The following is a 25300-nucleotide window of genomic DNA, read 5'->3' on the forward strand; positions in this document are numbered from 1 at the left end:
TTTGCTGACAGTGACCACCAGTATATATAGCAGTACGGTACGGAAGGCCACTGCTCTACCTACCTCTGTGTCGTCAAGTATACTATCCATCTAGATTCTATACCTGTGGTGCATTTTAGTTTTGCAGTTTGCTGACAGTGACCACCAGTATATATAGCAGTACGGTACGGAAGGCCACTGCTCTACCTACCTCTGTGTCGTCAAGTATACTATCCATCTAGATTCTATACCTGTGGTGCATTTTAGTTTTGCAGTTTGCTGACAGTGACCACCAGTATATATAGCAGTACGGTACGGAAGGCCACTGCTCTACCTACCTCTGTGTCATCAAGTATACTATCCATCTAGATTCTATACCTGTGGTGCATTTTAGTTTTGCAGTTTGCTGACAGTGACCACCAGTATATATAGCAGTACGGTACGGAAGGCCACTGCTCTACCTACCTCTGTGTCGTCAAGTATACTATCCATCTAGATTCTATACCTGTGGTGCATTTTAGTTTTGCAGTTTGCTGACAGTGACCACCATTATATATAGCAGTACGGTACGGAAGGCCACTGCTCTACCTACCTCTGTGTCGTCAAGTATACTATCCATCTAGATTCTATACCTGTGGTGCATTTTAGTTTTGCAGTTTGCTGACAGTGACCACCAGTATATATAGCAGTACGGTACGGAAGGCCACTGCTCTACCTACCTCTGTGTCGTCAAGTATACTATCCATCTAGATTCTATACCTGTGGTGCATTTTAGTTTTGCAGTTTGCTGACAGTGATCACCAGTATATATAGCAGTACGGTACGGAAGGCCACTGCTCTACCTACCTCTGTGTCGTCAAGTATACTATCCATCTAGATTCTATACCTGTGGTGCATTTTAGTTTTGCAGTTTGCTGACAGTGACCACCAGTATATATAGCAGTACGGTACGGAAGGCCACTGCTCTACCTACCTCTGTGTCATCAAGTATACTATCCATCTAGATTCTATACCTGTGGTGCATTTTAGTTTTGCAGTTTGCTGACAGTGACCACCAGTATATATAGCAGTACGGTACGGAAGGCCACTGCTCTACCTACCTCTGTGTCGTCAAGTATACTATCCATCTAGATTCTATACCTGTGGTGCATTTTAGTTTTGCAGTTTGCTGACAGTGACCACCATTATATATAGCAGTACGGTACGGAAGGCCACTGCTCTACCTACCTCTGTGTCGTCAAGTATACTTTCCATCCATACCTGTGGTGCATTTCAGTTGTGCGCAGTATATATAGTAGTAGGCCATTGCTACTGATACTGGCATATAATTCCACACATTAAAAAATGGAGAACAAAAATGTGGAGGTTAAAATAGGGAAAGATCAAGATCCACTTCCACCTCATGCTGAAGCTGCTGCCACTAGTCATGGCCGAGACGATGAAATGCCATCAACGTCATCTGCCAAGGCCGATGCCCAATGTCATAGTAGAGAGCATGTAAAATCCAAAAAACAAAAGTTCAGTAAAATGACCCAAAAATCAAAACTGAAAGCGTCTGATGAGAAGCGTAAACTTGCCAATATGCCATTTACGACACGGAGTGGCAAGGAACGGCTGAGGCCCTGGCCTATGTTCATGGCTAGTGGTTCAGCTTCACATGAGGATGGAAGCACTCATCCTCTCGCTAGAAAACTGCAGTGCCACTCCTAGATGGGCCAGGTGTTTGTGTCGGCCACTTGGGTCGCTTAGCTTAGTCACACAGCTACCTCATTGCGCCTCTTTTTTTGTTTGCATCATGTGCTGTTTGGGGATTATTTTTTTGAAGTGCCATCTTGTCTGACACTGGAGTGCCACTCCTAGATGGGCCAGGTGTTTCTGTCGGCCACTTGGGTCGCTTAGCTTAGTCACACAGCTACCTCATTGCGCCTCTTTTTTTCTCTGCATCATGTGCTGTGTGGGGACTATTTTTTTGAAGTGCCATCCTGCCTGACACTGTAGTGCCACTCCTAGATGGGCCAGGTGTTTGTGTCGGCCACTTGTGTCGCTTAGCTTAGCCATCCAGCGACCTCGGTGCAAATTTTAGGACTAAAAATAATATTGTGAGGTGTGAGGTGTTCAGAATAGACTGAAAATGAGTGTAAATTATGGTTATTGAGGTTAATAATACTATGGGATCAAAATGACCCCCAAATTCTATGATTTAAGCTGTTTTTGAGGGTTTTTTGTAAAAAAACACCCGGATCCAAAACACACCCGATTCCGACAAAAAAATTTCAGGGAGGTTTTGGCAAAACGCGTCCGAATCCTAAACCGAATCCAAAACCAAAACACAAAACCCGAAAAATTCAGTACCTAGCGCATGCGCTGAACTTATACTCACTCCAGAAACACCTGAGAGGCACTACCAATCAACTTCTTTAAGTTTGGTTTATTTGTTTAACGTTTATGAGGCCAATTAGTAAAATAAAAATTTAATAGAATACATTTGAACAAATGGAATTTCATATATAGTTCATCATGTAATGTTCACAAAAAATGTGTCTTAAAACAATGTCAATAAAATACAACCAGTGCGTTTGTTATATGGTGTTAACTCTAGATACTCCCTCATCTTTTTCAAGGTGCGAGCTCCAGAGGGAGTATCTTCACAAACTAGGTTGAGAATTTCTGATGACAAACCCTAAAGGTTTCATACTTGTTGGTATGGAAAAAGGTATCGTATCTATTTGAAGAAAGGCGCCTTCTTCTTTGATCACGATAAGAGTTGACTTTATTTCTATATCTGTTGGGATGTGGAGAGCGGTAAGGTGACCTTCTCCTATCTCCATACCCCTGATGGTAGGCATCTCTCCTCCTGGGATTGGTCCTTTGATTGTCTCAGCGTTTAAACCGATCTTGTCGGTATAGATTATTACTATGTTTTTGAGCATGATGTGAAGCAGGATTATCATTCTGTCTGATATCTTTTGCCCAATCAAAGACCAATCCCTTTTGGTAATCTTTCTTGTCTTTAGAAAATGTGGACTTTTTTCTCGATATAATGTCCCTTTCTACTGTATCTAGTTGGTTTTGGAGTCTACTAACATCAAGTAGGAACTCTTCACTAGTTTCAAACTTTGAGACTGAGGTCTCTAATTTCATTACCTCTTCCTCTAATTTATTCGATTCCCTTTTTCTCTCTGCAATTAATAATCCCATCAATTTCTTAGAACAATCTCCTAAAATCTCATTCCAATTCTTCATAAAAGAATCATTTTGTGTGCCATATGTTGGCTTTTTCAGTATACGTAGTCCCCAAGGGACTCTTCCTACCTCAATATATTTCTCATACGTCCTAGAGGATGCTGGGGTCCACTTCAGTACCATGGTGTATAGATGGTTCCGCAGGAGCCATGGGCACTTTAAGACTTTTCAAGGGTGTGAACTGGCTCCTCCCTCTATGCCCCTCCTCCAGACCTCAGTTTTAGAAATGTGCCCAGGCAGACTGGATGCACTCCAGAGGAGCTCTACTGAGTTTCTCTGAAAAGACTTATGTTAGGTTTTTTATTTTCAGGGAGAACTGCTGGCAACAGTCTCCCTGCTTCGTGGGACTGAGGGGGCAGAAGTAGGAACCAACTTCCTAAAGAGTTTCATGGCTCTGCTTCTGGCTGACAGGACACCATTAGCTCCTGAAGGGAACTGAACGCTAGCCGTGCCTAGATGCTCACTCCCACAGCACGCCGTCACCCCCCTCACAGAGCCAGAAGTCAGAAGACAGGTGAGTGTTAGAAGACAGATCTTCAATCAAGAAAGTGACGGCTAAAGGTACCGCGTGGCTGGCTGGAGTGCAGTGCGCCATGTTGCTCACACATACACAGGCACTGCAGGGTGCAGGGCGCGGGGGGGGGGGGGGCGCCCTGGGCAGCATGAAACCTATGGATACTGGCATAAATAAGGGGCATAAGTTGCTGAGGCACAGTCCTACCCCCGCCAGTATAAAAAACTTGCCTCATAAAAGCTGAGGAGAAACACACCATTGGAGAGTGGAGCTTCCTCCTCAGTCAGCCAGCACACTGCTCAGCGCCATTTTCTCTCTCTCTCTCTCTCTCTCTCTCTCAGGTTGCAGAGACAACGCTGGTCCTCCTTCACTACTGAACAAGTATCAGGGTGCAAAACAGGGGGGCCACAGTGAATTTGGTGCTATATAATTGTGTGATTAACATTATAAAAGCGCTACATGTCAGTGGGCATTTTGTGTTCACAAACATTGTGTTACTGGCGCTGGGTTGTGAACTGGCAAATCCTATCTGTGTCCCTCTGACAGATTTTACTGTGGGTCTGTCCCCCTATAAGTCCCGGAGTGTCTGTGGTGTGGTTGTGCACGTGTGTGACATGTCTGTGGTAGGGAACTCTGTGGAGACATGTTAGGGACACAGAGGTGTAATATGACACCAAGAGCCTGACTGGGTGAAAGGTTACATGATCGTGTGAATCATATCAGTAAGAGGTTGGACTGAATATCATACAGAAAATGAAAATAATCTGTTGAAGATGTGATTTTTAATAGTTCTGCCTTTCATCCACAGGGACCTTTCTGGGTCACATACAAATTTGCACAAGTAGTACAAACTGATACCGACACGGACTCTGATTCCTGTGTCAACACTAGTGATTCCAGGGGAATAGGTCCTAAGTTAGCAAAAAAGCATTCAAAACATGTTTTAGCTATAAAGGAGGTGTTAGACGTTACGAAGCCCACTCTTTTACCACAAGGAGAGGGTTTACTTTAGTAAAGAAGTAATGTAATTTTCCCTCCACCTCAGGCAGCTTACCTTTTTCCAAAAAAGGTGGGAGTCACCCCGCATTTTAGACACGGCCCTGTCATAAAAGAGAAAAGGTGTTTCTCCCTGCGCCTGGAATGGCTTCACTTAAGGAGCCGACAGACCGCAAGTGAGTGAGGTGATCTATTGATGTGGCCAATGGGACACTACTCAGGCCTACCATTGTCTGTGAGTGGGTGAGTAGTGCTATTGAAAAGTGGTCAGAAAACTTGTCATTATACATTGACACAATAGATACTCCTAACGTTAGGTCATATCAAAGACGCTGCTGCGTACATTCTAGAAACCATGAAATATATTGGTTTCTTGGGATCAAGAACCGCTACCATGGCAGTATCGCCTCGGAGGGCGTTGTGGATTCGCCAGTGGAATGCTGATTCCAAAAGAAATAGGGAAGCTCTCCCGTATAAAGGTGATGCCTAGTTTGGTGATGGGCTGGTTGCGTTAGTCTCGCCGGCTACCGCAGGTAAGTCGACATTCTTGCCTTATGCTCCTATACCGGCAAAAAAGACACATCACTCTCACATACAGTCCTTTCGGCCCAACAAATACAAAAAGGCCAAAGGTTCCCCCTTTTTTGCAGGTAGGGGAAAAGGAAAGAAATCTGCAGCGTCTCCCGGATTGCAGGAGCAGAAGTCCACCCCTGCTTCTGCCAAATCTGCAGCATAACGCTGGGGCTCCCTTGCCGCTCGGGTGGGAGCACGTCTGAAACTTTTTAGCCAAATCTGGATTCAATGGGTCTTACAAATAGTGTCCCATGGGTACAAACTAGAGTTTCAAGACGTCCCCCCCATGCCGATTTTTCAAATCGACCTTGCAAGCTTCTCTTCCGGGAAGAGAGGCAGAGTCAACGGCAATTAAAAAATTATGTCAGGATCAGGTCATTGTCCTGGTACCCTTGGCACAGTAAGGAGAAGGATATTTTATTCAAGTCTCTTCGTAGTTCCGAAGCCGGACGGCTCGGTCAGACCGATTTTAAACCTGAAAAATCTGAATCTCTACCTGAAAAGGTTTAAATTCAAGATGGAATCCCTGAGGGTAGTGATTTCCAGTCTGGAAGAGGGGGACTTCATGGTGTCAGTAGACATAAAAGATGCTTACTTGTATGTTCCCATTTTGTCCTCCTCACCAAGCTTATCTGAGATTCGCAGTACAGGATTACCAATACCAGTATCAGACGTTGCCGTTTGGACTCTCCACGGCACCGAGGGTATTCACCAAGGTGATGGCGGAGATGATGGTCATCCTTCATTAAAAAGGAGTCAATATAATTCCTTATCTGGACGATCTCCTGATAAAAGCGAGATCCAGGGAACAGTTGGTGCAGAACATCCCACTCTGCCTGTCAATACTCCAACAACACGGTTGGATCATGAATTTTCCAAAGTTGCAGTTGGAACCGATGACAAGATTGTCCTTTTTAGGGAGGATTCTGGACACAGAAGTACGGAGAGTATTTCTTCCAATGGAAAAGGCTCTGGAAATCTAGAAAATGGTGAAACAAATATTGAAACCAACAAGCGTGTTGATCTATCAATGCATTCGGTTGTTGGGGAAAATGGTAGCGGCCTACGAGGCCATATAGTTTGGACGATTTCATGCCAGAGTATTCCAGTGGGACCTGTTGGACAAGTGGTCCGGATCCCACCTACACACGCACCGGAAAATAATCCTTTCCCCCAGAGCCAGGATTTCACTCCTGTGGTGGCTACACAGTTCTCACCTACTAGAGGGATGCAGGTTTGGGATTCACGACTGGGTCCTAATAACCACGGATGCAAGTCTCCGAGGCTGGGAAGCTGTCTCACAGAGTGAAAGCTTCCAAGGAAAATGATCAAGTCAGGAAGCCTGCCTTCACATAAACGTTCTGGAATTGAGACCCATTTACAATGGCCTTCTACAAACGGTACATCTTCTTCAAGATCCCGTGCAGATCTAGTCGGACAATGTAACAGCAGTCGCGTACATAAACAGGCAAGGCGGAACGAAAAGCAGAGCGGCAATGGCAGAGGTGACAAGGATAATCCTCTGGGCAGAAAGACATGTAAGAGCTCTGTCAGCAAGTTTCATTCTGGGAGTAGACAACTGGGAAGCAGACTTCCTCGGGAGACACGATCTCCATCCAGGAGAGTGGGGCCTCCACCAAGAAGCCTTCGCAGAGGTTACAAGTCTTTGGGGAGTTCCTCAAGTAGACATGATGGCATCTCGTCTAAACAAGAAGCTTCAGAGATATTGTTCCAGGTCGAGAGACCCTCAAGCAATAGCAGTGGATGCACTGGTGACTCAGTGGGTGTTTCGGTCGGTATATGTTTTCCCTCCACTTCCACTGATTCCAAAAGTTCTCAAAATAAGAATAATAAGAATAAGAGTTTGAGCAATCTTCATTGCCCCAGACTGGCCAAGGAGGGCTTGGTATCCAGATCTTCAGGAGCTGCTCGGCCTCTTCCTCCTCGAGAGGACCTACTACAGTAGGGGCCGTGTGTGTATCAAGACTTACCGTGGCTACGTTTGACGGCATGGCTGTTGAGCGTCGGATCCTAGCCTGAAAGGGTATTCCCATGGAAGTCATCCCCACTCTTATTCAGGCCAGGAAAGGAGTAACGTCTAAACATTACCACCGTATTTGGAGAAAATATGTGTCTTGGTGTGAATCCAAGAAGGCTACGGAAGAGTTTAAGTTGGGATGTTTTCTCCATTTTCTGCAGGCTGGTGTGGATGCGGGCCTTAGATTGGGGTCAATCAAGGTCCAGATTTCGGCCTTATCAGTTTTTTTCAAAAACAATTGGCCTCCTTTCCAGAAGTTCAGACATTCGTGAAAGGGGTTCTGCACATCCAGCCTCCATTTGTGCCTCCAGTGGCACCATGGGACCTTAATGTGGTGTTGCAGTTCCTTCAATCAGATTGGTTTGAACCTCTGCAGGAGATAGAATTGAAGTTTCTCACTTGGAAAGTGGTGATGCTTTTGGCCTTGGCATCCGCAAGGCGGGTGTCTGAGTTGGGGGCCTTGTCTCACAAGAGCCCTTACCTGATCTTCCATGAAGATAGGGCAGAGTTAAGAACTCGTTAACAATTTCTTCCAAAGGTGGTTTTGTCCTTCCACATAAACCAACCTATTGTGGTGCCTGTAGCTACTGACACTTTCACTGAGTCACAGTCTCTAGATGTGGTTAGAGCTTTGAAGATTTATGTCACAAGAACAGCTCAATTACAGAAAACAGAGGCTCTGTTTGTCCTGTATGCTCCCAGCAAGATTGGGTGTCCTGCTTCTAAGCAGACTATTGCGCGCTGGATCAGAGGGACAATTCAGCACACTCATTCTACGGCAGGCTTTCCGGTACCGAAGTCGGTGAAGGCCCATTCTACTAGGAAAGTGGGCTTATCCTGGGCGGCTGCCCGGGGCGTCTCGGCTTTACAACTTTGCCGAGCAGCTACTTGGTCAGGGTCAAACACATTTGCTAAATTTTATAAGTTTGACACCTTGGCCGATGAGGACCTCAAGTTCGGTCAATCGGTACTGCAGGGTCATCCGCACTCTCCCGCCCGTACTGGAGCTTTGGTATAACCCCATGGTACTGAAGTGGACCCCAGCATCCTCTAGGATGTATGAGAAAATAGGATTTTAATACCTACCGGTAAATCCTTTTCTCCTAGTCCGTAGAGGATGCTGGGCACCCGACCCAGTGCGTACTTTACCTGCAGTTTGTTCTTTATAGTTACACAAGTTGTGTTTCATTTGTTTTCAGCATGTTGCTGTAAATGGTTCATGCCTGTTGGCGTGTGTCATGTTGAATGCCATGTTGTGCGGCATGGTTGAAGTGTGAGCTGGTATGAATCTCACCATTAGTATAAAAGTAAATCCTTTCATCGAAATGTCTGTCTCCCTGGGCACAGTTCCTATAACTGAGGTCTGGAGGAGGGGCATAGAGGGAGGAGCCAGTTCACACCCTTGAAAGGTCTTAAAGTGCCCATGGCTCCTGCGGAACCAATAATACCCCATGGTACTGAAGTGGACCCCAGCATCCTCTACGGACTAGGAGAAAAGGATTTACCGGTAGGTATTAAAATCCTATTTTTTCCAATGTTATAATCTCATACCAATTTTTCATTTCCTTTACAGACAGTTTTTCTATCATGTTTAATTGGGAATAGTAGTCTTCCTCATTACTAGTAGATATTAAACTTTCTACATCTTCTGAGAATAGATTTTTACATTTATGTGTTCTTGATGCCCTATCTTTAAAAATAGGCATACTGGCAGCAATTACAGATACACAACAGGAAAGACACAGAAAACACAATAGTATCCTTATCTTGCGCCATATAACAAACGCACTGGTTGTATTTTATTGACATTATTTTAAGACACATTTTTTGTGAACATTACATGATGAACTTTATGTGAAATTCCATTTGTTCAAATGTATGCTATGAAACATTTTTTTTTTTTTACTAATTGGCCTTTGGCCTCTTGTTTGGGTGCATATTTGGTGAGGGATGTCTGTTACAGGTCCCCAGATACAAACATTCTCCAGTATACAACCCATACCTATGAAAATAACGCTGGAAGAACCATTGTAAATACGCTTTATCTAGTGCACTTGGGAAATTGTTTTTATCTTGTATGTTATTGAGGTCTTTCAACAGGGATCTCTCCCGTTGTGCTGCTCCCAGTTTGGCGCAAGATAGGATACTACAGGTTGAGTATCCCTTATCCAAAATGCTTGGGACCAGAGGTATTTTGGATATGGGATTTTTCCGTATTTTGGAATAATTGCATCCCATAATGAGATATCATGGTGATGGGACCTAAATCTAAGCACAGAATGTATTTATGTTACATATACACCTTATACACACAGCCTGAAGGTCATTATAGCCAATATTTTTTGTAACTTTGTGCATTGAACAAAGTTTGTGTACATTGAGCCATCAAAAAACACAGGTTTCACTATCTCACTCTCACCCAAAAAAGTCCGTATTTCGGAATATTTGGATATGGGATACTCAACCTGTATTGTGTTTTTTATATATACACTGCTCAAAAAAATAAAGGGAACACTAAAATAACACATCCTAGATCTGAATGAATGAAATATTCTTATTAAATACTTTGTTCTTTACATAGTTGACAGTGCTGACAACAAAATCACACAAAAATTATCAATGGAAATCAAATTTATTAACCCATGGAGGTCTGGATTTGGAGTCACACTCAAAATTAAAGTGGAAAAACACACTACAGGCTGATCCAACGTTGATGTAATGTCCTTAAAACAAGTCAAAATGAGGCTCAGTAGTGTGTGTGGCCTCCACGTGCCTGTATGACCTCCCTACAATTCCTGGGCATGCTCCTGATGAGGTGGCGGATGGTCTCCTGAGGGATCTCCTCCCAGACCTGGAATAAAGCATCCGCCAACTCCTGGACAGTCTGTGGTGCAATGTGGCGTTGGTGGATGGATCAAGACATGATGTCCCAGATGTGCTCAATTGGATTCAGGTCTGGGGAACGGGCAGGCCAGTCCATAGCATCAATGCCTTCGTCTTGCAGGAACTGCTGACACACTCCAGCCACATGAGGTCTAGCATTGTCTTGCATTAGGAGGAACCCAGGGCCAACCCCACCAGCATATGGTCTCACAAGGGGTCTGAGGATCTCATCTCGGTACCTAATGGCAGTCAGGCTACCTCTGGCGAGCACATGGAGGGCTGTGCGGCCCCCCAAAGAAATGCCACCCAACACCATTACTGACCCACTGCCAAACCGGTCATGCTGGAGGATGTTGCAGGCAGCAGAACATTCTCCTTGGCGTCTCCAGACTCTGTCACGTCTGTCACATGTGCTCAGTGAGAACCTGCTTTCATCTGTGAAGAGCACAGGGAGCCAGTGGCGAATTTGACAATCTTGGTGTTCTCTGGCAAATGCCAAATGTTCTGCACGGTGTTGGGCTGTAAGCACAACCCCCACCTGTGGACGTCGGGCCCTCATACCACCCTCATGGAGTCTGTTTCTGATCGTTTGAGTAGACACATGCACATTTGTGGCTTGCTGGAGGTTATTTTGCAGGGCTCTGGCAGTGCTCCTCCTGTTCCTCCTTGCACAAAGGCGGAGGTAGCGGTCCTGCTGCTGGGTTGTTGCCCTCCTACGGCCTCCTCCACGTCTCCTGATGTACTGGCCTGTCTCCTGGTAGCGCCTCCATGCTCTGGACACTACGCCGACAGACACAGCAAACCTTCTTGCCACAGCTCGCATTGATGTGCCATCCTGGATGAGCTGCACTACCTGAGCCACTTGTGTGGGTTGTAGACACCGTCTCATGCTACTACTAGAGTGAAAGCACCACCAGCTTTCAAAAGTGACCAAAACATCAGCCAGAAAGCATAGGAGCTGAGAAGTGGTCTGTGGTCACCACCTGCAGAACAACTCCTTTATTGGGGGTGTCTTGCTAATTGCCTATAATTTCCACCTGATGTCTATTCCATTTGCACAACAGCATATGAAATTGATTGTCAATCAGTGTTGCTTCCTAAGTGGACAGTTTGATTTCACAGAAGTGTGATTGACTCGGAGTTACATTGTGTTGTTTAAGTGTTCCCTTTATTTTTTTGAGCAGTGTATGTATATATATATATATATATATATATATATATATATATAGTAGAAATAGGTTGGCACTCCCATGGATGAGATGGGCGCCGCTGTGCCTTCTGTGATGTAATGCACATAAATAGAAGAGAATGTGGCGGCACTCGGAGACTGACTTTCAAAAGCTTGTATTAAGCATCCATATAATTCATTCGTTATATGAATGCTTAATAGAAGCTTTTGAAAGTCAGTCTCCGAGTGCCGCCACATTTTCTTCTATTTATGTACATATATATATATATATATATGTTTTAATTGTAAAGCGCAACAGCATATGCTGCGCTATATAAAAACTGTTTTTATATATATATATATATATATATATATATAATCTTACAGGAATGACACATTCAATATGGCCTTATTAGGGGACAGCTGGTATAACCTATCTGTCCTTGACAGTAAGTTTGGCGCCTACAAGTCACTCTTGCACTAATCCTCCAATGCGTTTCATCAGATCGCCTTCTTCAGGGGTGTATTCAGATCCCTAATGCAAAATTCCCAGCATGCATCCTGCATGCCATCAGCTCCGTTGTAAAATAGCTACTGCTTTAATAAAATGTTTCATACTGCCGTATGCCAGTTTCTTATAAGTGCGACATCTGCTAATGCCTTAATAAATTGTGCTGTACTGCAAATGTTGTCTTAATTAATCTGTGCATACTGTACTGCCAGTGCAACATTAAATTGTACCATACTGCCTATGTCTTTAATAAATTATGCCATACTACCATTTTTCTCCCACCACACCCCACCTCCCCTCAAGTATACTATATATGAGGGGAGGCATTATAAGTGTAAAATTGATAGTGATGACTATGGAAGCTGCTAATAATGTCTACAGCTGATTGGTTGCAAATGTAATAGCACACTCGTGTATTCAGATACATGGATACAGTGGAAGCAGTGTTTTGAAAGATACTCTTGTTTTTCAGACATATATAGGGGGGAACTCAAATGTTTGAAAAGTTGGTTGGGTGTCTGTTTTTTCCTGTCTACTAGACAGGAAAAAAACAGACACCCAACTGACTTTTCAAACAATCAAATCTCACCCATAGAATGATTAATGCACAATTGGGGAAGGGAAGCCTGCATGTATATTTAGGGCTTGCTGCAGACTTGAACACAAATTGTCTGTAATTGTCCCCACATTACGTGCACAGAAATAAATGCATATATACATCTGTATACAGAGTTGTACACATCTTGCTGATCACGGGCCCCGAACATGCTCGTTTAGTTTAACACTCATCATCATCATCATCATCAGGTCATACTTGCATGTTCCCTATCCTTGTTACAATTTATACATCTGAAAACATGCATATTTACTCTCCTATCAAACTGTGTGTATCCCACCCTCGCTGCACTTTGCCTTGAGAATACACCCTTACAGCCCATTTGTACTACCTAAATTTCAAGTGCAACTGCGACTGAAATGCATACAATTATACCAGGGCTGGTTCTAGACCTTGTGGCGCCCAGGGCGAAAGTTTCCGCTGGCGCCCCCTCCCCCCACACACACACAGGCAACACAAGGTGCATGCGCGCCGTAGACGCGTGTACAAAAAAATAGGGGCGTGGCTTCATGGGGAAGGGGCATGGTCACAGTTATGCCCCCTGTAGCTGTGCCATCAGTAGTTGTGCCCCCAGTACTGTGCCCCCTGTAGCTGTGCCCCTGTAACTGTGCCCCCAGTAGCTGTGCCTCCAGTAGCTGTGCCCCCAATACTGTGCCCCCTGTAGCTGTGCCCCTAGTAGCACCGATTACCTGAAAAAAATAAAAAATACTTACCATCCCCGCTCCTGCTTCCCGACCGCTGTTGTCTTCCATCTCCGGTCGCTGGTCCCGCTCTTGGGATCTATGGGAGAGACGACATTAAGTCTCTCCCATAGCACCGCACAGACACTAGAGGTCAATTATGACATCTAGTGTCTATGCCCGCTCCCACAATGCCGTGCAGTGCGTGATGATGTCATCACGCACCGCACGGCAGGCACCAGTAGCGGATCTTGCCACGGTGGCGGTGCCCTCGGGAGAACAGTGCCCCGGGCAAAAATCCTGCTTGCCCGTGGCAAGATCCGCTACTGAATTATGCATCACCGGTACTTGTATATATATGTTTCCGAAGCAAGTCGAAAACAGGCTAAATGCTCTGCAGACAGGTGTACATTCTACTCAGGATCAGGCCCATAGTACAGTATGTAGAGTATAGTTTTCTTTACAAAGTCCCTGAAACATTCTGAAACATTTTATAAATATTATAGAACTGCATCGACTTTTTTGAGTCTTTGAGTACAGTAACTGCGGCTCTCCAGTTGCCGGTGATCTATAACGTTTGCTGCCAGCTCTGCCTTGCAAATGTTCCTTAGCAAGCTGGACAGGGCAACAGTTTGCTAAAGACTATCATGACTCAGAAAAAGTTATTTTGTCTAGGCTTATATTGATTGTAGTATACAGTAGCTTGGCTTTGTAAAACATGATGTGCATTTTGAGAAGAGAAAAATCTTTTTATTTGTAGTTATCTTTCCTGGAGAGAAGAGAACAATTTGCCCTATCTCCCCAGAGAATACACCTGTCACTCACAAGGTTAAATAAACACTGCTTGCCCTCTGGAACATGAAAAGCTGCTGTTTGTATAGCTTAAATGTATCTACAATATCAGGCATTTCAGCTTGTAATATTTTTGCTGGATAATTGTTATCCTCTTTTATTAAATAGGAAGAATTTCTCAGCTGACCTTCTCTTTTTTTGGTTTTCACCTGTATTAATAAAAGACAGAATCGGGGAATACAAGGTTTTGCCAAGGGCAGGTTATGAAACGATGGTCCTGGCAAATGAAAGAAAAAAATCAAGTGGTTTTGATATTAAAATCTTACATATTTGATATTCTACCACTGGAAGTAAAACATATTTCAGCTGCTTCTAAATCAATCTTAGATGGAACATGCAATGCAGCTGTAGATATGGGTTTCATTTCATTACTACATTGGGTATTATACAGCAGCAGAACAAAAGGGCTGCATTACTTTCCCTATCATCTATTATAGCCAGAAAATTCAATTATAAATCAGGGTGAGACATTACCTGTTCTGCTGTAATGTAATTCAAACTTAATTAGGATCAATTGTAATAAATTACACACAGATGTAGCTGACCTTGGTACATTGCCTGACATTGGGCCGTCCATATGTATATCCATACCTTTTATGCTCTGGGGAACTAACAGAGAAAGATGTGTGCTATCTACAGCTTGATATTTACATTTGTACAAATATTTTCCATACAGTATTGTCGTGCCAAGGATAAGTAAATAAACATTTCTCCTGGGTACCAATAATAGCGCCAGTCCTATTTCTTTATCTCCTGGGTATCAACAGGATACAATGTATAGTCTACTACTGGGACAAAAGATCATGTTTTTACCAAAGTATCTAGGCAAACGTCAGCTGGTTACATAATAACTCACAGCCATCCCCTGTATTGGCCAAAAGATTAATCTAAAGGGCAACCGTCACTTACGTAGACTTAAGGCAGCAATGTTGTGAATTAATTAAATATTCAAATGATTGCAGCATAAAAAAAAATTGAGCAACTCGGTTTAAACTTGCTAAAGAATGTACGGTAGAGGGTTTCGGCCAAATGCTGGAGATTATGCACCTGATTCTGGTCACACGCAGCTCCGTTTGTGGCTGTAACTAGTGAATATTAGCAAAAGACCCATGTGCAAAAGTGAATATATGCATATCTCCGTACAAATCGGATGGGTCTCAGGTGTATCTCTCTTTCTGTGAGATGGCTACTTTGCAGACATATGTTTTGTGGGACTGTCATAGGAGTATGACGAAGGGGCTCCTGTTCCAGATGGATCTTTTGCATCCAGCATGGGGTATGTGTAAGCAGGGCCATATCTACGATTTTTGTCAATCAGGGCAAGGCAGTAATTTGGCGCCACCCCCTTCAATTTAAATTATACCAAACAGTAGCAATGCCCTTCATAGCACATTAATGAGGTATATTCAATACATGTTGGATCCCTTCCGACCGAAAGGATCCAACATGTCAGTATTCTATGACTCGTCTAAATTCGACAGGTTTGGCCCGTTCCCGACAATGTCATTCCAACTTTTTTTAAAGTCGGATTGACATTGTCGGATACGGGGCTAAAACCTATCAAGTTTGGCCGCGTTTCCGACAATACACGTGGATTCCGACAATCTACGTGTTTTCTGACACAAAAAACAAGACCCATTGTTTAAGGTCGGAACCCCTTCCGACCTAAAACAGTCGGAAACTGCCATCTCTCCGACAAGATGGCAGTTTCCGACTTCAATTGAATGCCCCCCTATGTCACACAGTAGTTCCCCTTCCACATGTTACGCCACAAAGTACTAATGCACCTTATACACATAATGCTCTTTATATACATAATGCTACACAGTGATGTCCCTTGCACATTATGCCACACATTAGTAGTGCCCTTATGCAAATTATGCCACACATTAGTAGTGCCCATATACACTATGTCACACATTAGCAGTGTCCTTATACACTATGCCACACATAACTAGTGCCCTTACACACTATGCCACACTTTGGTGAAGTGTGGCAGCTGATACTGCACCAAAGTCCAGTAACAAATGTAGAGGAAGAGATATAGCAGGCAGGAGTATAGCAGCTCCCTAGAGAGAAGGAACAGGCCCAAAGTACTTCAAGCCCATGATAGGTTCAAGTCCATCAGGTAGAGGTGAGTGAGGCCAAAGGGTTGCAGCACCAGCAGGTAGGCTTGGCAGGTGGATGCTGGGAGTTGATGTGAAACGTCTCCTGCCAGGCATGAGGTAGGTCCACAGCAGCCGCAGTCAGCACCTCAAGGATACAGCTGCAGCTGGCAGAGTGGACCACATTGCTCCAGGCACAGTTATCCATGGGAGGAGCTGTCCCTAGTCACAGCCAGAGGACACAGGCAGGTGACAGAGCAGGGGCAATGTGCTGTGCTGGCATGTGAGGTGATAAAATCGGCCAAATTCACAATGCAATTATCGATGACATCGCATTAATGTATTAATAATCGCATGCAGGGACAGAGCTTGAATAAGCTCTGTTCCTGCGATGCCTCTCAGCAGCACTATCTGGATATTTTGCATAGAAAATACCCCAATTATGTTCTGAGCATCCACCGCTGCCTGGCATCGCTGACGCTACCAGCGCTGCTGGCACCTCGTCGTTGTGATTCACATGCGTGCACTGTGACAGTTCCCCTCAATCCCCTCGCTGATCATACTCACCAGCGGCGGTTGGTGCTCTGGTGCACGCTGCCAGTCATCGGGGCTCACTGCTGCTGTGACCTCCAGTGCTGTAAAGTGAGCTGTCGCTTTGCAGCCTCTATCAGCCCCGATGACCGGCAGCCTGCACCACAGCACCAATCACTGGGGAAGTGAGTATGATTTTTTTTTGGGACTTTTTTTTAAAACAGTTATCATCTTATGTGTCCATCGGACACACAGAGCTGATCACACTGCCAGCTCACTACACAGCTTTCTCTGCCTAGGGTCAGTGAAAGCTGTACAGAAGTACAGGATCCACAGTGAGCCCTGTGATAAGATGGCATAATTATCAAAGGGCTCACTGTGGTATTTTTTACCTTTAGTAAATTCGGTCAGATCGCATTGCCCATAATAAGTACGGGAAATGCGATCTGGGTTACTAAAAAAATTACAAAGGGTTTGGTGCAGTTTTTTTACAAAAACTACTCCAAAAGCTCTTTAATACATTCAGGTGAAACTAAAATAATTATTTTAGTTAAACAAAAAGGTTGATAAATATGCCCCTTAGGGTCTATGTAATTCTAGCAATGCTCCTGTGTCTTTATAATTAATCATACAATCAGAAGTTTATAGGGGTCATTTACTATAATATCCATCCCTGAAAAAGGGAGTGAGTATGACCGTATATTGTGATTTGTTAGACTCATTTGAAGCCATTTAATAACACAGAGAATGATTTAATGGACTCGACATCGGCACTGCTATCCCCCAGAATTGGGCAAACACATTCAGATAAAGGACCTCATTCATGGTGGATTGCAAATCGCAATCCAACCGGAATTTCTGCATTCACCCGGTGGGCGCATGCGCAGGGCCCGTCCTTCACATGAGCCCACATTTTTTTGCTGGTGACCCACAGTAAAAGTCAACGCCTCTGCCTGATTTACAGGCAAAGGCGTTCGCGGGGCGGCAATGCTCTGTTTCCAAGGTGGAGACAGAGCATTACGGGGGCAGCAGGGAAATGGAAGTGTGGTAGTGCAAACGGAGGGCGGGGCATGGGCGTGCTTGGTACGGCTGCGTGACATCACACGCAGCCGCTCTGATCAAAAAGATGGCAGCGGCCTTCCTGTCATCGTAGCCAGGCTGCGCTGGCAGGAGGCTTCCCTACTTTCTGTGACCGCGCACTAATTGCGGTGTGATCGCAAATAGTGCGTGGTTGCAGGGGGGTGGAGGTTAGCATGCTCAGGCAGGGACGTGCGGTGAGCTAAATGGCTCAGGAGGCACTGGCTAAACCCAGAGCCAGATTTACATGCAATATATGAGCCAAAGGGTACATCTGGGCATTATACACAGGTGTAGCATTATAAACTCCTGGAAATCTGGTGAGTTTTGATTAGAGATGTGTGGAAAGGATAGACAGGTGAGGCACTGCCACCTTCCATAGACTTTTTACTCCAGAGTTTGGGCTATAAAAATTATTAGAATAATGCAAAGAAAATATTTCAAACAAATTATCAGTATTTTTCATATATGTTATTCAGTCAAAACTCTGGTTTAAATGTAAGTATGACAGGAAAGGCTCTGCCTCACCTGCCTCACCCCACCGCACATCACTGGCATGCTGGGTGGCATTGCCATGGGATGGGCTATCCTTTGTCTCGCATGGCCAGCATGCGAGACAAAGGATTGCAAATTCTGCTAAAAAGCTGAATTTGCAATCCTTCCTGAAAAGGGGCCAAGTCAATGTTTTTTTTAAACTGCAGCTTTGTCCTTCCAGCAGTGGTTCTCAAACTTTTTTGAATCACGGTGCCCTCGAGTCAAAAATGTCTTCACTGCACTTATATGGCAAAAATTTCTTATTGTGAAATTCAGAACAAAATACAAAATGAATATTAAATTAAATGAAGTAAATTGTGTTAATATGTCACCCTTAGGATCAGTTATGGGATGAGGGACAGCATTCGCTTCTGTTTGTCCATATATTTTATGATGGTAAGCCACAAGCACTGGTTTTGCCTATTACATTAACCATAAATAATTATAATTGGTCCTGGACCACCAGCCCAGGGCACCCCTGGAAGTGACCCGAGGCACCCTGGAGTACCACAGCACCCAGTTTGGGAACCACTGCCTTGCACATTAAAAGAACATAAATTAATGTGTGATTTGTTTTAAGCATTTTTACAAAGATTGATGCAGAAACTGTGGCCAAAGAGCAACTGCCCAACCTCACATTGTACACAGGTAGATGCAGATCTAATTAGATGGATCTGACATTAGTGCACTTAAGCAGGTTTTATTCTCTAGGACAACAATAAATAACAGTCTGGATTTACAGTAAAACATATATTTGGTGACATTGAGCCAAAGTTTAAAATAGATAGAACACTAAATTGTGGAAAATGCCTATTGACAGCTTTATAAATGGAGTAATAGATACCACTGCGGTGGGAGCTGTGACATGTACAAAACATAAAAGGGACTGCCTTCAGCAATCGTGTCAGTGGGATAACATACAGAATAGCAATTGGAAGGCAGATCAGTATTCAGGGGTCAGTCAGTGCACAGAAAGGTGCTACAAAAAGATGGAGGTATATGATTGCTTGACCATATTTATACATCTTTTAAAAAATTAATCTCTCAGCTGTGCTGATTCTGCACTTCGGGCAAGCTCAGGAGGACAGAGATTCATTGTGTTTAATAATTGACGGTTCAATAGAGCAGTGATGGTTTTTAATCTGGAACTAATTCACCCTCTGTCTCTGCACCGCTGACTTCTTATATGTGCAGTGAAATTCTGCAGGCACACTCCACAGGTTTGTCACTGGCATTAATTAACCTTGTTTATTCTGGAAAACCTTAGAAAGAAGAAGTGGGTATATTTTATTTTTATTAGGTACTGCTGAGTGCTGATATATTAAATACTTTACAATACAGGTCAACAGGTTTCTGGATGAGACTGTCATAGAATATAGGGAAAGTAAAACACTTGCCAAGAAAAATGTTATACAGTACATAAGGCTTATTTCACCCTACTGCTAGTATGATAAGTAAGGTCTGAATGGCCGTGAAGGGGATATTCTCACTGACCCTTGCATTCTCCTGGGTGACGCACAAGCACCAGTCCCCTCTTTTTTTGACTCATCAGCATGAGGGCTTAGGGGGATATTTACTAAAGGTCGATTTTAATTATGGGATAGATGGGGAAGCCCTTTGGGTCTAGTGGCCTAGGCCAGTGATGGCTAACCTTGACACTCAAGCTGTTGTTGAAATACACATCCCAGCATGCCCTGCTACAGTTTTGCTATTTGGCCTTGCTAAAACTGATGTAGGGCATGCTGGGATGTGTAGTTCAACAACAGATGGAGTGTCAAGGTTAGCCATCACTGGCCTAGGCCATGTGGGAAAAATGCCTGCAATTAGCTTAGCAGGTAATGGAAAGTTTGGCCATTCCACGTCAGTCATTAGCAGCGGGCACTTATATGGAGATGTTGCATCAGTGTTTATGGTAGCTGATGCAATTGTTTGCTCTCTTGCTCCTTGGTTGACCAGGCATAAATGTAGGGTAGCGTCTAGTTTACCTTCGTGGAGAGGACCTTTCCCATAACCCCCTGAGTCCATGTCACAATCTATTTGGAATAGTAAAGTGTGGCGAGCGAAGCGGAGCAAGACACTGAGCCCAAAGTGTTGTGAGCGAAGCGAGCCTGTGAGGGTCCAATGCTGCATAGAAAAAAAAAATTACCCCAAACGAACGGAGAACGAAGAAGACATTTAGGTGCTGTAGGGGTGGAAATTCTCTCCAGCCCTCTCGTTTTGTCACTTCCAGGTCCTGAGCACGAAGGTAACATAGACACAATCATAAATGTATATGGGGACTGGTGACAAAAAAAATTGTGTTTTGCAGTTCAAAAAAAGCCACACAATACATTTACATCCAATTCAGCATGAGCCCCTCAATGTTAATATAGGGCTCTCCAACGTTTTCATTATTATTATTATTATTATTATTATTATTATTATTATCCTTTATTTATATGGCGCCACAAGGGTTCCGCAGCGCCCAATTACAGAGTACATAAACAAATAAAGAGGAAAACAGCAACTTACAGTTGATGACAGTATAGGACAAGCACAGGGTAAATACACATAGTTACATCAGCAGATGACAATGGAATAAGTATCAGGTGGCAGAAGACTGCTGGATGTGGTACAGTTGAAGATTATTAAAGTAAGAAAGGATAAGCACATGAGGGAAGAGGGCCCTGCTCGTGAGAGCTTACATTCTAAAGGGGAGGGGTAGACAGACAGGGGTGACACAGATGGGGTACATAGAGAGCGTAGAACAGAGGGTTAGGATGAGATTTGGCAGGGTTTGGTGAAGAAGTGGGTCTTGAGAGCCCGTTTTAAGTTTTGTAGAGAGGTGGAGAGTCTGAGGGGGAGAGGTAGGGAATTCCAGAGAAGTGGTGCAGCACGTGAAAAATCTTGGAGGTAGGAGTGGGAGGAAGTAATCTGTAGGCAGGAGAGTCGGCGTGCATTAGCAGAGCGAAGAGGACGGGTGGGAGTGTAAAGGGAGATAAGGTCAGAGATGTAGATGGGAGAGGAGTGGGTGAGGGCTTTGTAAGCGAGTGTGAGAAGCTTGAAATGGATTCTGAAAGGGAAGGGGAGCCAGCGAAGGTCTAGTAAGAGAGGAGAGGTGAACGTAGTGCGTTTGGTGAGGAAGATGAGCCGGGCAGCAGCATTGAGGATAGATTGGAGTGGAGAGAGGTATTTGTCAGGAATGCCAGTCAGGAGGATATTACAGTAGTCCAGTCTGGAGATGACCAGTGAATGGATAAGAGTCTTAGTAGCATCCTGGGTCAGAAAGGGTCTGATCCTGGAAATATTTTTTAGATGAAAATGGCAGGTTTGTGAGAGGTGCTGAATGTGTGGTTTGAAGGAGAGGGAAAATTAAATACAGAGGCATATTTATTTTACTAAAATAATGCGAAAATGCTAAATTCTCCTTAAAGCACTTTTTTTTAGTAACCAGATTTGCATTTCCCATACTTGTAATTCATAATGTTAAAAAACACAATGGAGGGATGCTTGCTAAAATAACACCATCTTCAGATGGCATTATTAAGGCTGTGGTCTGTCTCCCCTACAACTGCTCAACCCTTCCTGCATGCTGACAGACAGAGCTGAGCCCAGAGTTGGCTTCTGTGATCTGTGTCTAACTAGAACCCAGACTAATCACAGAGAAAGAAAATAGGTGTTTAGAATAGAAAATAAATAGAAATAAACTATAGGGATTGTCACAGATTTGGGTATTCCACAGAAATGGCTGGGAATGCTTCATCTGCCCTGCAGGCTGTCAGCTGCAAAGTGAGTATCTAGTTGATTCCCATGAATTCCATCACTACCTGGGTATTGAAAGAGGATGAATGAATCTGAACACATTTGTTTCAATCTTTTAGTTAAATGTTGCTGTAAAGCATCAGTCAGGATCATCTTAACATATTTTCACACTGGGCAGCTGCCCAGGGCCCCACACTTCTAGGGGCCTTTGAACAGGGGTGGGTGGTGATCACACAATCAGATGGGCAAGGCAAAATTCTGTACCTGCCTCCTAGCCTGCAGCCAGACAGTGAATGGCTGTCAGCATGCTGATTGGTAGATTTCTGTAGCTATCCATAAATCAGAATGCTGACAGCCATTCACTGTATGAAGCATGTGGTCAGATGGTGCAGGACTGCAGAAGGGGCATGTTATGATATTTTTTTTATTAGCTCCCGTGAATGGGTATATAGGGGCCCCAGTGCATTGATTATAATGCTGTTAATATGGTTCTGCCATCAGTATCTAAAGTTGTATTCTGTTGTCCACATTCAACTGGCTTATGGAGGGATTTGAGTGAGGCAACTGTAACTATAGATAGGACTGACCTTGCACGGAACCTGCTCTCGATAACAATATCCTATAAAGTTCTTTGCATAACTTTATAACAGAGTTACCGCTGCCCTTCTTAAATATACTCTACCATCTATTGCCCAACACCTCTGGGGTTCCTTGAGAACACAATTTCACCATATAACTTGTGGGACACCTGCAACTACTGAAGTTCCGCTGCGGTCAGAAAGGTGGGATTCACTGTTATGGTTAAAATAATTAACTTAATGAACCATTTCCCTTTAAGATAGTCTAGTTATTTATGTGACTATATATTGGTTCCTGTAATATTCTTGTATTATTATTATTGCTCGGATTTCTGTATGCCTTCTTAAAAATATTTCAAAGAATCTGAACTTAGAACAGGAAAGATCTTGGCTCTGTCACAAGGTAAATTCTGCTGCACTGAGCAGGCTGTCCAGTATATAAAATTCATTGTCGGGAAGGATGACATTGTCAGAGTGTCACCTCAATGACTGACCGAAACCATCTGTTTTCAAAGGATACTGTCACCTCTTCCGCCTGCATGCAAAGCTCCCACAGCCATATTTCAGCCCTGCAGGACACATCTATCATAGCATTATAGGCAGTTATCTGAGATTGCAAAACTTCTGAACATCATAAATTATTACGATAAGCTAGCATTTTTTCATTTTCCTTTAAAATTACATTCAACAATACACAATTTCAATTTACATCATGCTATGTATTTATTGATTTCATCTATACTATGTAATCACACGTAGCAGGGGGTCAGATAAACATAGCTATTTTTCTTTACCATGTAGTAAAATAAATGTTGTTAAATGTACAGCATGGGGCCCACTGAGGAGTGAAGATACCAAATAGAGCAATTTATTTAAAAATACAGACAGGGACAATAAAATGTAATGGGTTACTAAACTTTAGAGGTCCTTCGGCAGCTCCAAATGACCAATTCTAATAAATGCAAACATATAGAATTTGCAAATACAGAGAAGGATAAAGGTGTCAGTTAATCTGATTTATGTTCATACAAAGCGGCAGCTCCTACCTGCTTGAAGGGGGGGGGGGCTGATGCTACCCGTGCCCGAAGAGGAGACAACCAGCCCAGGCCAGCTGAGTCCCAGCACCTGTGCAATTGATCTGGCAAGTGCCAGGACCAGTGCATGCGCACAAGCGGTTGCGGGACTGCACAATCTTCTATGGACTGCATTAGCTGCAACCCACAGAAGCCAGGTAGGGCTGACGATAATACAGGGAGTAGCTTCTACTGGAAGTACACTTTCTGCTAATCACAGCAGGGTCTGGCAGTCCCACAGGGAGAAATCACCTCCCCCTGGGGCTGCCTGTCGTGTGTGTGACTAACAGTAGCACCTCCAGTAGGAAGTCACTGCCAGTCACAGTGAAGCCTGTGCAATCATGAACTGTTAGAAGTTAGAAGAAAAGGGAACCACAGAATTTGGAAAAGGAGGCCACCAGAAATCAAAATAGCCTGGACAATGATTTTGGTTGCGGTGGATGGCCCTCATGAGAAAAGTGAAGAGCGACTTCACCATGAGAATGACTCTTTCCATGTCGCTCAAATGAAAGGTTTTGAGCTGGGGACTGGGACATATGGTAGTATGAAGGTAAGTTACATTAGTGAGACATGTATTCTGTGTGCAACAAGAGGGATCGGCCCACACAGAGAAGAAAAGTCAGGTGTGAGCACACCTAATTGTGACTTTGTGGAGCAGACTAGCTGCCCAAGGATAGTCAAGGGCGAAGAAGTGAGTCAATGCCCTGAATGAGGGCTAGGTGTTTGTTTTGTTTATTTATGCTGCCATTAATGCACCATTTCATTTATTTACCTGAAAAGCTGTGTTTGGATCCTGACACTGCACCAACACACCGCTCTACTGAGCTAATTACCCCATGTCACCACAATATAAATAATACAAAGCATGCTATTTGTGAAGATAAGAATTGCAAAACTGGAAATTAAAGTGGCAAAATTAAAGTAGATTTTTCAAAAAGTAGTTCTGATAGTTGTGAAACCGTGTGATACTTTATCAGAACCATGTCATTTTTTGAGCCGTTTGGAATTTTGCAACCCGCCATACATCACATGGGGTTTGATTATGAATAGTTAATCGGTCACTGGTAGAATGAAGTGGGCAGAAGGAAGAGTGGACATGAGGCTGGAGATGTCGGGAGGAGAAGGGTAGTTGTGGGCATTGTAGGTGAGTGAGAGGAGTTGGTCTTTGATAGGGAGCCAGTGAAGGGACTGGCAGGAATACTGTGGTATAATGGTATAATGTTTATAAACATCATGGTGTGTCATTGGACACTGTTTCTATCACAGAATCCTCAGTGGCATTCACAGACAGGGAATTCAGTGTAGAAACCTTGCTGTTTGATTCCTGGGGCCTAATTCAGACTGGATCGCTGTAGCGGCAGCAATCACAGTCTGAAGCCCTTTGTGGAGTGCGCACCCCGGGAGGCCCAGTGAGATGTTAAGAGCATCTCAAGGCTGCGATCGCCTTTGCCTGATTGACAGGCAGAGGCGGTCGTGGGGCAGTAGGGGGCGTCAACGGCGTTAGAACGCCATTAGCGGGGCGCGGTCCGGACAATGCAGGCATGTCCGTGCCGTAGGGGTGGACCGTGTGGGGATGGACCGCGGCGGCTGCGTGACATCACACGCAGA

This window comes from Pseudophryne corroboree, chromosome 4, assembly GCF_028390025.1.
Source record: "Pseudophryne corroboree isolate aPseCor3 chromosome 4, aPseCor3.hap2, whole genome shotgun sequence".
NCBI classification, from domain to species: domain Eukaryota; kingdom Metazoa; phylum Chordata; class Amphibia; order Anura; family Myobatrachidae; genus Pseudophryne; species Pseudophryne corroboree.